The following is a 13,589-nucleotide window of genomic DNA, read 5'->3' as shown; positions in this document are numbered from 1 at the left end:
ATTGAAAAAATAAAAATACATATACACTTTTTTTGTTTACGCACGTGCAAATCAATAACATTTTTCTTTTATCGGTATATGCACAAAATAATATCTTAATTGCTATTATATATACAACTTAATTTTAAACGAACATAAAAATTAACTCATTCACAACAAAGAAAGTGACAAATTGTTTAACTAACCTATCAACAAGTTATATTGACAAATATATACATAAAGCTCTAAAGTCTAAAGATCTAGAAAGTTGGTTCACCTTGGAGGATCATATAGATACATAAAAAAAAAAAAAAAAAAAAAAAAAAAAAGAACAAAACAAAAACAATAGCGCAACTAAACTAAAATAATCATGCAGCTAAATCTCGTCATACCAACAAAATCTTGTCAATCTGAAAGTTTTTCCTGCAAAACAACATGCATTTTCTTAACATATCAAAAACTACATTTAAAAAGTAAACATCACTGCAAAAGTTCAATTAATTATTCATCTCTCATGTCAATATCAAACTCATGAAAACATGAAAATATCAATGAAAATATTGACATGTCGATAAAAATTTAATAGTATGTCTACAACCATTTAGAGCCTTAAAACAAGTACATCGCAATCTAAGCATCCAAGCTTATTCACAAAGAAATGATCAATAGAGCTTCCAACAAATCTAGTTATCAAGCTCTTTCCTCCATTTTATACCTCTCTCTTTAGAAGATGAACGTAATAGAATTCAATTCTGAGTATAAGAAAAAAAAAAACCACATCACCTAAACTCTCTAGTAAAATCCATCAACAAGAATAGGCAAAAAACAAACAGCAGGATACAACTAAACTGAGCAATAACAAATTTATGACTATCATAACGACAGGATAGTCATAGCAATTCATTTATAGAAAGAGAGAGTGAATATCCAGCCTCTTAGATGCTTGGAAACTCTTCTTTTGAAGCTTCATTGACCTTAGCAAGTTACTTTTAACATCGAAATTTTAATTTCACTAAAAAGATCAAATCTTAGTAATAAAGCATCCAACAACTTCGTGATCTTTTTAACACACTTGAAACCAACAATTGAAAAGTTACAGAATAAACAACTTCATTCAAATTTGTGTTTTTCCCATGACTTTGTATCCCAAGATTTCAAGAACTCGAACAATGGCATCCACGTCAAACAAAGAATTCTAGTAGCTATAAAAATCATAAGAAAGTAAACAGATACTTAACATTGCACACCGAAAGCCATGAAAGAAGAATAAAATAGTGATACTTCACAACAATAGAACTTTTCACAGCCATTACACTCTAATTCCAGACCAAAAAAGAACAAATCTTCCCATTGAAGAGAAGATTCTAAAATCATGAAATAAGCAACTTCCAAAATTGCAGGTACAGGAAGCAGGCCAATTCTTCTTGAATATGGTACAAGATAAAAACCAATAGCATCTAGATAAACCCATCTCTACTTCAATAATCAAAGGTAAAAGGCAAAAACGTTTGAAAAACCATCATCAAAACACTAGTGTTCACAGGAAAGGCAACAAGGAAATGAAGGAAGAACAATATCAGGTAAAAAAGAAATCAGTTCCATTCCACCTGAAAAAGTGCTTTGGTTTTGTTCTTATTTATTTCAATCAATAGTATTCTCTCATTTTTGTTAGTTAACTATGTTGTGCTCAATAAAGGGCTTAAGGCTTGATACCATTGTATAAATACCAAATGTAGTTTATCAGTATCATGAAATCAAGATCCCATCCCTTCTATTATTATTCTTCAAATTTGTACTGGTGACCAAAATGCCACACTTGAGTAGTTTTGTCTTGGTTAGACACTCATCAATTAATGTAAATAAGAAGCTGGAAAAATAAAGAAAAACTCAAAGGAAAGATAATGTAAAACAGAGCTGAAACTGAATGTTAACAAAAGACAGATCAAAAAATAAAAAGAAGAATACACAAATGGAATTAGAATAAGGTAGAGGTATTAACGATCTAATTAATCTTTTAATAGGAATCTTTGATTTAAATAAAGTTCGGCTGGACGTGTTTTTCTTCAAGGAATCCATGTTTCAACCGAATGTTATATATATGATATTCTTCTAATGATCCCCAAAACTCATCTTATTTCGCTCGGTTACTATCAGTAGTATGTATCGATCCATCATCTTTGGTTGGTTAGGATTGGTAAACTATTACAGGTGTTTGGCCAACCAAATTGGAATGGGTTGAGTGACCCATCGTTTGGTTCACCAATTATTAAAGAGATTTATTACTTCGTTATTCGCACTACTTCACATTTTTCACTTCGTTATTCGCATCAACTCCAATTACTCTCATCCTATGATAATTACCAGCTTAACTCAACTTTAGGCGCCAAACGCCACTCAGTATAGGTCAGTATAAAAGAAAATATGTGAAAGAACAATTTTTTATTCAAGTTTTTCAATTTTAGCACAAATATTAGAAAATAAGAAAAAGAATGATAATTGAGTTGTAAAAGATATAAAACAATACCAAGTCTATGCCGACAGTTTCATACTTCTAGATATCAATTCGGCAAACCCACGTTAAGCTCCAGCTCCAGCTACAGATCCATGGTGCCATCAAATTTTGGCCTTGAAATCACCTGGGTACTGCATCGTAGTGCCAAGCCTTCGTGGCTATGGCAGTTCTGATGCCTCTAGTTCGATTTCAGCCTGGGATTTCCACTAGCAGTTGAGACCTAAGATTTATGAAACTCAACTCCCTTTTTACTCCATTATAGGTCTTTGATTGTGTTGTTATTGCAAAAATTCAAGAAGAAGATGAAAGGGGAAAAGGAAGAATGGACGAAACAACCCTAAAAGATAAATCGAAAACTAAACATGGAGTGTATGAGCTTAAAGACCGGATGCGTGTCGAACCTTGTCAAAAGAGGGAAAAAGTTGCTTCAATCTGTTGGAATGCGTTTCACTAGAGGAAAATCCATGGGTTTTGCAGCTCTTGCTGTAACCTGCGAAAATTTAAATTAATTATAAATTAAAAAAAATTTAGTTCATTAAATATTCGAACTAATTATTTTGAAAATATTGAATATTTGGATGTTAGGGTCAACTTAAAAAAAATATTAAGAGATAATTAATTTTATGTGGTTTTGAATTGATTTAAATATTTGAAAGAATTTAATTTGTATTAAATTGATAGATCTTATGCCATTCAATTTTGGTTTTTAAAGCCTAAATTAAAATAATTTGAAAAGTTAATCGATTTATTAATTTAATAAAATCTTTGGAGATATTATGATAAAATATTTTATTTATCTTTCTAAAATTTGAAAGAAAAAGAAGAAGAAGAACTTAGATTTTTTCGAAATTAAATGAGAGTGAAAAAATGCTAAAACTTGGGAGAAGCAATTCCGTTTTTCAACGACAGTTTCCCACAAAATTGTTACTTGCCGGATTTTGAAGTTCGAGACATATAGAGTTTCATTTTGAACGATTGGATCGATGTTTGAAGCTCTGGTTTGTTCGTAATCGCTGCTAAATAAAATCTGTAAAACTAGAAATTTCCCTTCTCTCTCACTCTCACAAACCCTCCTCATGCAAGACCCTCACTACCAGCCGCTAGCCTAAACAATTTATGTCGTTCGACAGCAACATCCGCTGCCTATCTATGGTAGCCATGAGCCGACGTGCCATCAGCCGCCACTTGTCCGATCTTTGCTGGAATCTTGAGAAATACCTTGGGTAAGACTTATTTTCCTTATAATTTGGCCATTTGATTTTGGGTTAAATTAGTAACCTCTCTTTGGTGTGAAACTTAGATTCAAGTTTTGGAAGTTTTGAGGTATTGAACATCAAGCTAGAGACCATTTTTCGTTTTGTAGAAAATTGGTAAAGATCGGTAAGTTTTGGGTAAGTTGTTGGTTGGTTATTCTTTTGGATGGAGAGTAATAGTGGGAAAATTAAGTTATTGATTTTGGATTTAATTCTTGATCAAATTGGCTAATTGAATCAAATTTTGGAATTTGTCTTGGATCAAGCCACAACTTTGGGTTGATTTAAGTTTTCCAAAGGTTTTAAGGAATTATTTGCGTGAAATTTTGTGACCAAGTTGAGGTAAGTGGTACTATTACCGGTGCCTTCGTGCTAGGCGATCTAGATTAGATTTACAAATTTAATTAATGGACTTTAGAATCATGATTTTGTCTTTATGATATACTTGTTGCATGATAGTTATAAGTATTATGAGCATGTTTGAATTTCTAATCAGTACTGAAATTATGTATGTGATGCATGAATAGACCAATAGGGTAGTTTTCGTCTCGCCTTGACGAATGTTTTATTTCAGAGGACCGACGAGTCTAGTTTCATGTTTGACGGTGTGCCTATGGGCTGCTAGACATGCGTGAGTCGACAGGTTCACGTTCATGTTATTTTCATGTTTGACGATGTGCCTATGGGCCGTTAGACATGCGTGAGTCGACAGGTTCACGTTCATGTTATTTTTCATGTTTGACGGTGTGCCTACGTTCCGCTAGACATGTGTGAGTCGACAGGTTCATGTTCATGTTATTTTTCATGTTTGACGGTGTGCCTACGGGCTGCTAGACATGTGTGAGTCGACAGGTTCACGTTCATGTTATTTTTCCATGTTTGACGGTATGCCTACAGGCCGCTAGACATGTGTGAATCGACAGGTTCACGTTCATGTTATTTTTCATGTTTGACGGTGTACCTACAGGCCGCTAGACATGCTTGTCAAGGTAAGACAGTACGTCCTTTGGTTTCTTTTCATCATTTAAGACAGATGTAGTTGTTTGAGCCACGAGCCCATCATTCTCTCTCGTGGATGCATAGCCTGATCCCGATAATGGGATCACTTACTGAGTATTTTATACTCAACCTTTCTTAATTTATGTTTTTCAGGTAAGGATAGGAACGGACAAGCGGGTGACGAGAGGGACCTGTGATCGTGTCATATGGGACATGTGAATCGCTTCTGCTCAGTTTACGTTTTCAAGCTATTTAAAAGTTTTGATTTGAAACTCGATGTTGGTCGAAATTTTATTTGTTTAAGTTATTTTTTCTTCATTATTTTAGGGGCCCCGAACAAAGGTTTTTCTTATTTGTTATTTATTTTGGAAAACTGACTTTATTATTTTAATGAAAATTTATTTTCCTCAATGGTCAAAATGTTTTGAATGCAAATGTGTAATTATGAGTAACGGCCCTTATCAGAGTACTCAAAAGGTCGGGTCGTTACAGTTGATATCAGAGCCTAAGTTTCAGGTTCTGTAGACTGACTTATGATGTAAGTCTTGGTTTTGTGTCCCTTATGGTTATTCACGGATCCTTCGCCCTCGCCAGGCATGCTCTTTCATTAAATATTTTATAGAAAATGTGTTTAAAAGCCTTCATGTCTAAGCTTTATGTATTGACTGATTTTCATTGCTAGTTTAACGACCGGAAAGAAGTTAATATGAGATGACTATTTTGTTTTGGTATTATAGAAAGAAAGAAGGATCGTAATAAGGCCATTTGGCATTAGTTTAATTCATGGAAGGACTGTTAGAAATGGACATATATTTCTGTTCAGGGATATTGAAACCTAATAGAACTATGAAATGTTTTGCACCTATGACGTGAAAGAAAGAAATGGATGTATTTGGTTAAGCTATAGAATAAGGTAGGTGAATTGGACATTCACTGAGGAATAATATTAAGTTTTGCATTACGAGAATAAAACTAGTGGTGCTACAAGGAATTTTATCACAAGGCACACATTCTTAGTTACGAGATTAAAGTTTCTTTATAAAGTAAGAAAGAGGTGAAGAAGACACTATAAATTCTATTAATGATTACTAAATATTAAAGTCAAAATGTCCCAAGAAAAATTTTGAGAGGATTAATAGGTCATGATCAATTTCATGGTATCGATGTTGGTGGAGCGAGTAATGTATGGTGTTTTGGTTCTTTATGTAACGTGCCTAAAAAGAAGAAGAATTACTAGAAGGAGCATAAAGCGATAGTATGAGGAATTCTTTACAAGACCTAGGTAAAATGAATTGGTCAAGGAATGACAAGATGGTTGAGATTATAATTGCCTTTAGATGGGAGAAAACGAGTTGTTGGATTGAAAAATTCTTAAGATGTTTGGTTTTGAACTATGTGTTTGTTGCAATGAAAAGGTTCAAGTTTAATTAACCATACCAAGAGGAAGGATAAACGTTTTGAAGTTTAAAAGCAATGTTATCTTGTGGGGATACCCTACTATAGTTCAAAGTTTGGAATGGAATTTTAGATTAATGGAAAAGTTATAAAGGGTCATATGTCTTGGTTTAGGGATTATGCTTCACTCTTGAAGTGAAAAGTGCACCTTCAAGTTGGGTTAAGCAAGGATAAATATAAAGAAAAGTAAGTAATTAAGGAAAGTTTTTTTTTTTAACTTTATAATTTGGAGAGGTAAATGGAAATTAATGTGTTCAGGACTCCCAAATAGTTAAGTATGGTTTGGATTTTAAAACATGACATGGGTGGATATAAGGCATTGGTTTTAATGTAAATTAGGAATCTCTTATTACCATTTGGAACTTTGGACTGTAGTAGGCATTATTCGAAAAAAAAAAAATATAGCTTGCTTAGTTTGTTGGATTTTAGACTATGAAAGGGGATTCGAACAGTCACATATTTTGGTACATATATATTTCACTAGGAAGGTGAAAAAGAGCCTCCTGGATTTATTGGTCTTGGAAAAGATAAGGGAAGATGAAATGATTTAAGAAATATTTTATTGTTTTGAGAAGGTAACGAGAATTAATGATTTGAGATTAAGAACAAATGTTTGATTTGGTGTCCAAGATAGGAAATATATGTTTAGAACCTTTAGAGTTGGTATGAACAATCTCGTTACTATTTGGAACTATGGCTCTTAGTATTTGTTGGTTGAATAGATATCCTGTCTAAGCTATTGGTCATGGAACACAATTTTAGTATGAGAATTTGATTAAGCTAGACTATCACGCATTGGAAGAGTGCTTAGCAATCCTCTTCAAATTATAGTGGAGTCGGAGGAAATAACGTTTTATGAAAGGATGTTTAGTAACAATAATTGCTAGAAACTATGGAAATGGAAGGGGTAAAGCCTCATTAAAGAGGGGGGAAGATGTTCAAAGGTATTAGTAAGGTTTAGAGGTTTTGATTGTGGACACGAGTATCTAGAACAAGGAATTAATGAAGCTATCGATTTGATTTAAAGGTGAAAGTAATCTAGTTCCAAGTAAGAAACAAGCTATATGAGTATTACGGTTGAGTAAATTTGATCTCTCAGAATGACCCCTAGCACTAGAGATGAACTTGAGTTGAGAGCAACTTCTATCCTTAAGACTGCTCATAGAAGGACTCTAGTAGAGTTGGAATAGCCTAAGTCACTGATACAAGAACCATTTAGCAAAGTGTTTCATATGTGCCTTAATGTTTTGCCTTGGAGCACATCAGCTTTGTTTATTAGGAAAGAAAGATGATTCACGCGACTTTGTATCAACTATTACGGATTCAATATGATAACATATCTCGGTTGCAGAGAATTGTCAAGGCAATTAGGTGCCAAATTCGAATTCTGAATCCTGGACTTGAGATGCTAGGATAGATATGTTTTCTGTTGCATGGACAGTGAGGTGACCTACTCTATGGAGTGTGAACATTCTCAATATAGATGTATGCAATCATGAAGGTCTTTATCTTAGAAACTGACATCAGGTAATGGTTACAACTATCATGAGGTTATGGTGATGTATTTTGGAATGACAAATGCTCTATAGTATATCGGGACTTCAAAAGCTTCATTTAAGTGAGATTTTCAGACTCGTGCATAGGAGGGTCTAAATGGTGACATGTGTTTGTTTTAAGATTAAAGAGTAACATGATATTGTCTCGGATAAGTTATACAATTCATGGTAGGAGGTGAAGACTTTCTAGAACGTGGAGTTAGTGCTAATTAAAAGTTCTTTGGTAGAATTATCAGTCTGAAGAAGTGATTTGGAAACATGAGGATGAGACAAGAACTAAGTATCACGAGCCTTTAAGGACTTGAACTTTCGAGGACGAAAGTCTCTTAAGGAAGAGGGAAGAACGTAACATCCTGAATTTCAGGAAAATTTAAGTTAATTATCTAAAATTATTGACTTTAAATTTTCCTTTCATTTGAAAAATTGGGATTAAATTGAAATAATTGAAAAACTTTTATTGTTTAAATTGAATTTAATTGATTAGATATTCGAACTAATTATCTTGAAAATATTGAATTTTGCTTCCCTTTGATTTTGGATGTTAGGGCAACTTAAAAAAAAATATTAAGAGATAATTAATTTCATGTAGTTTTGAATTGATTTAAATATTCGGAAGAATTAAAATATTTTATTTATCTTTCTAAAATTTGAAATAAAAAAAAATAAGAAGAATGGAGATTTTTTCGAAATTAAATGAGGGTGAAAAAAGCAAAAAAATTGGGGAGAAAACAATTCGATTTTTTAGCGACAGATTCTACAAAATTATCGATTGTTGTAGTTTGAACCGTTGGATCGTGCTCAAATTTGGTCAGTCGATTTGAGACATATTCAGTTTCATTTTGAACGGTTGGATCGTTGTTTGATACTATGGTTTGTTCGTAATCACTGCTGAATAAAACCTATAAAACTAGAAATTCCACTTCTCTCTCACTCTCGCAAACCCTCCTCATGCAAGACCCTCACTACCAACTGCTAGCCTAAACAATTTATGCCGTCCGATAGAAACCGCCGCTGCCTATCTATAGTAGCCACGAGCCGTGCCATCAGCTACCAGATCTTTGCCGGAATCTTGAGAAAAACCTTGAGTAAGACTTATTTTCCTTATAATTTAGAGGTGAAATTCACCCATTTGATTTTGGGTTAAATTAGTAATTTCTCTTTGGTGTGAAATTTAGATTCAAGATTTGGAAGTTTTGAAGCATTGACCATCAAGCTAGAGACCATTTTTCGTTTTGCTGAAAATTGATAAAGATCAGTAAGTTTTGGTTAAGTTGTTGGTTGGTTATTCTTTTGGATGGAGAGTAATAGTAGGAAAATTAAGTTATTGATTTCGGATTTAATTCTTGATCAGATTGACTAATTGAATCTAAGTTTTGGAATTTGTCTTGGATCAAGCCATAACTTTGGGTTGATTCAGGTTTTCCAAAGGTTTTGCGTGGACTTTTGTGACCAAGTTGAGGTAAGTGGTACTATTATCGGTGCCTTCCTGACAGACGGCTTAGATTAGATTTACAAAATTAATTAGTGGACTTTAGAAGTTTGATTTTGTCTTTGTGATATACTTGTTGCATGATAGTTATAAGTATTATGAGCATGTTCGAATCTCTAATCATTTATGTGATGCATGAATAAGCCAATAGGGTAGTTTACCGTCTCGCCTTGATGCATGTTTTATTTTGGAGGACCGACGGGTCTAGTTTCATGTTTGACGAGTAAGGATAGGAACGGGCGGGTGACGAGAGGACCTGTAATCGTGCCATATGGGACATGTGAATCGCTTCTGCTCAGTTTATGTTTTCAAGCTATTTAAAAGTTTTGATTTGATACTCGATGTTGGTCAAAATTTTATTTGTTTAAGTTATTTTTTTTCTTCATTATTTTAGGGGTTCAAACAAAGGTTTTTCTTATTTGTTATTTATTTTGGAAAAGTGTCTTTATTATTTTAATGAAAATTTATTTTCTTCAATGGTCAAAATGTTTTGAATGTAAATGTATAATTATAAATAACGACCCTTATCAGAATACTCAAAAGGTCGGATCTTGCCACGCAAGTCACTGGGGAAGAAGAACACCGGTGCTTTCTTGGCTCCTGTGTGCTGCTATGGTTTTCGGAGCCGTGGGTGTTGTTCATGGAGGGAAGCATCGCCGCCGGTGGTTACACTCACCTGAATACACTATCTCTTTGCTGGTCGAAGAAGAAGCTGTGCAAGGAAGAGCTGCCGAATGGATTGGAATTCACGATATTGGAAGAAAGTGGCTCGGCTGGTTGCTGAACGAGAAAGAGAGAGACGATTGGGAGAGGAAGAGGAGAGACTTAAGGTTTTTTTTTTCCTTCTTCTTCTTTCTTTCTTTATTTAATACTTTTCCTTTCTTCTTTTCTTTTTTTCTTTTAAACAATAAAAACAAAAACCAACTAAACAAATAAAGGGAAAAAATAAAATTTGAGAGGAAAATGAAAATAGGAAGGGAGGGAAATAGAAAATGAAGTTTAAAAAAGGTTGGGATTCAAAAGAGAGGGTCACTTACAATGTCGCTTTAAAACCGACATTATAGATAAGTCTAGAAAACTAACATTAAAGATCCGTTTTTTTGTTTGAAAACCAACATTGTATACCCTATAGTTATTAAAAACTTCCGTTGCATGTATTTTTTTGGTATCAATATTATTATTATTATTACTATATTAACAACGTAAATAGTAATGAGGATTGAAAAAGTAAATTTGAGTCCAATTTTTAGATAAAACAATAGCCAACTATTTATTTTATTTTTTAAAAAAAGGAAAATTTAAATAACTATAAAATGAGATTTTTGCATGAAAAATCATCATTGGACCATATATTTCATAAATCTATTTAAATTTTATTTTTTGAAAGAAGACTTTTAGTGATGATTTTGGACAATTTTACCTTTATTTATTTATTTATATATGTTTTTTTTTGTATACTAGTTGGAATTACGTTTGTTGCATGTGTTTCATAATGTCGAAAATGAAATTCATATGCATAAGTTGAAATAAAAGTCTTATAGATATAAAATATAATAAAGTAAACTTAAGTATTTAATGAGAAAGAAAACTATCCAATGATGTCTTCCCAAAAATTTTTAAAACAAACCAATTAATAATATTTACATTTATATAAAAAAATTAAATAAACATATTTCTACTATATCTTTAACTACTATTTTGAGTTCACTTTTTTTTTAAATAAAAATTAAACAGATTATTCAATCTAAATCTCTTTTCCCGAGCTATTATTTATATATATATATATATATATAGACTGGTACACCACAAATATAAAAAAAAAAATGGAGACAATGTCTAATTATAGGTATGGAAAAAAAAAAGAAAAAAGAAAACAAAGTCGATAATATAATATTAAAAAAGAATTCTACGAGATCAGGTTGGTGTAGATATCTCAAACAAAATAAAAAAAAACATGGAGCTATAAAAGAAAAAAGCGACAATGAAATATAAACATAAGAAAAAAAAGAAAAGGAGATACTTAGGAAGTTGTGAGCACAATTTAATTCATTTCTGGAGAAAATTAAATCAAATCTCAAAATTATTAGATATAATGATATTTAAAAAAAATATTTTGTATTTAACGTGGATCATTCTTTTATAATAATATTAGATAAAATGGATTTTATCATTTAAAACTTTTTTCTTCTAGTGTAGATTTTAGATAAATTGTGTTTTTTTAAAACAAATATTCGTTTAAGATGAATTTGAGATAAAATGAGATTTTTTTTTCCTTGAAAATCTATTATCATTTATTTTGAATGAAAGGCTTTTAGATAATACGATATTTTTGTTCAAAACACATATTTTCTTTTAATGTGAATTTAAGATAGGTTTTAAATAACATGAGATAGAGATAAATCTAGTTTTTTTAAATTTTCTCATTTTATTTAACATGAATTAGAGAATAAATGTGATTTTTAAAAAAATCCATAACATAATTTTTAAAAAACTTTATTTAATTTAGTAGGTAGGAAAAAAGGTAAAGCCGATGATATCTTTTAAAGATTAAAAACAATAAATAATTATAAGAATTTAGAATTCGATAGTAACTCTATAATATACTAATAAAAAATAAATCTAAATTATAATTTTGAAACGGATCAAATTAAGTGATTTTCTGATTTTCTGATTTTTATTAGTTTGAATATTTAACTTAATTCAAAAACAACTTTTTCTATTTTCTTAAAAAAATTGTGATCTTTCTTTATATATATATATATATATTACTCTCTTAGTTTATTTTATATTATATTATTATTATTATTTTAATTTTAAATTAATAAATTATCTATCTAGTTGAGAAACCCTAAAATCTTATTTTCATGGGTAGGTTTCCATTATATTTTCTTAATTTTAAACTTTATTGTAATAAAATATATTATTTTTTATGCATATGACAAGCTTTGAAATATTATTATTTTCCTTAAATATTATTAATTATTAACTTTCCTTTATTTATGTATTGTTTTAATATTGGACTATAAATTTTATAATATCTAGATTTGTATATTATTTTAAATTTTGAATTCGTAAATTTTAATATATTTTTTTTTAACTTTTGAATTTTAAATTTTGGTTAGATGTGTGTCAAAACTATTTAAAACAATAAATCAAGTGAAAGATGACATTGCCGATCAAATTTGGACAACTAAATATATCTTTATTTTTGTTTTTAGTTGTGCATTGAGACTTATTTCTATTAAAGCAGAGTAAATAAATCTGCTATATGCATTTTTAACCAAAAGAGGCCTATAAATAGGCATATTTACAACCGTGACTAACCATTTAACTACCCTTATAACAAAACTTATAACAGAATATAAACTAATTTCTAATACTCCCCTCAAGATGGTGTGGTTATATCAAGAATACCCATCTTGGATAGTAAGGAGGAAAACAAAGTTTTGGACAAAGCCTTGGTGAAGATATCAGCAAGTTGCAAGTGAGACCGGATGGGAAGAAGTTTGACATTGCCACAAACAATGTGATCTCGGACAAAATGGCAATCAATTTCAATGTGCTTCGTCCTTTCATGAAAAACCGGATTTTCAGCAATATGGACAATAGCTTCATTATCACAGTAGATTAAATAGGGATGAATAAGAGGTACTGAAAGCTCGTGAAGAAGTTGTTCAACCCATAGCAATTCACTTGTAGTAGCAGCTAAAGCTTGGTATTCAGCTTCGGCAGAAGAACGGGATATCGTAGACTGCTTCTTAGCCTTCCAACTAATTATGGAATCACCCAAGAAGATGCAGAAACCGGTTATAGACTTCCTTGAATCAGGACAAGATCCCCAATAAGCATCAGAATACGCCTTCAATTGGAATGTATGGACATGTTGTAGCAGAATACCTTGGCCCAAAGAAGCTTTCAAATACTTAAGTAAGGACATAGCAGCATCAAGATAAGGCTGTCTAGGTTGAGCAACAAACTGACTGAGCTTATGGACATGAAAAGCTATGTTGGACCGAGAAATAGTCAAGTATAGCAGTCTTCCAATGAGTCTCCGATACAATGTTGCATCAGGAAGGAGGGTACCAATATCAAATTGGAGCTTTAAAGCCGGATCAAGAGGTAGAGGAACTGGTTTACAAGCCAACAAACCATGATCTTCTAGGAGCTGCAATGTATAATTTCGTTGTGATAGAAGAATACCCTGAGACGATCTTGCAATTTCAAGGCCCAAGAAATACCGAAGAGACCCTAAGTCTTTGAGCTTGAAGGCCTCGTGCAGATGATCTTTGATCTCATCTAGCACAAGTAAAGAAGCACCGGTAATGACTATGTCATCAACATAAACA

General features: G+C 31.8%; 1 long non-coding RNA gene across 1 annotated transcript; it reads right to left on the bottom strand.

Annotated features, from left to right (window-relative positions):
* Positions 1-122: 122 nt before the first annotated feature.
* LOC120090130 (uncharacterized) lies at positions 123-3,028 on the bottom strand. The gene is made up of 3 exons (XR_016524302.1): positions 2,893-3,028; positions 2,504-2,711; positions 123-402 (listed from the first exon to the last, which is right to left on the bottom strand). It is a non-coding gene; the product is annotated as an uncharacterized LOC120090130 (long non-coding RNA).
* Positions 3,029-13,589: the final 10,561 nt, after the last annotated feature.

The sequence above is a fragment of the Benincasa hispida genome, chromosome 11, assembly GCF_027475165.1.
Source record: "Benincasa hispida cultivar pf3 chromosome 11, pf3_genome.v1.1, whole genome shotgun sequence".
NCBI lineage: Eukaryota > Viridiplantae > Streptophyta > Magnoliopsida > Cucurbitales > Cucurbitaceae > Benincasa > Benincasa hispida.
This window is presented reverse-complemented; position numbering and strand designations above follow the sequence as displayed.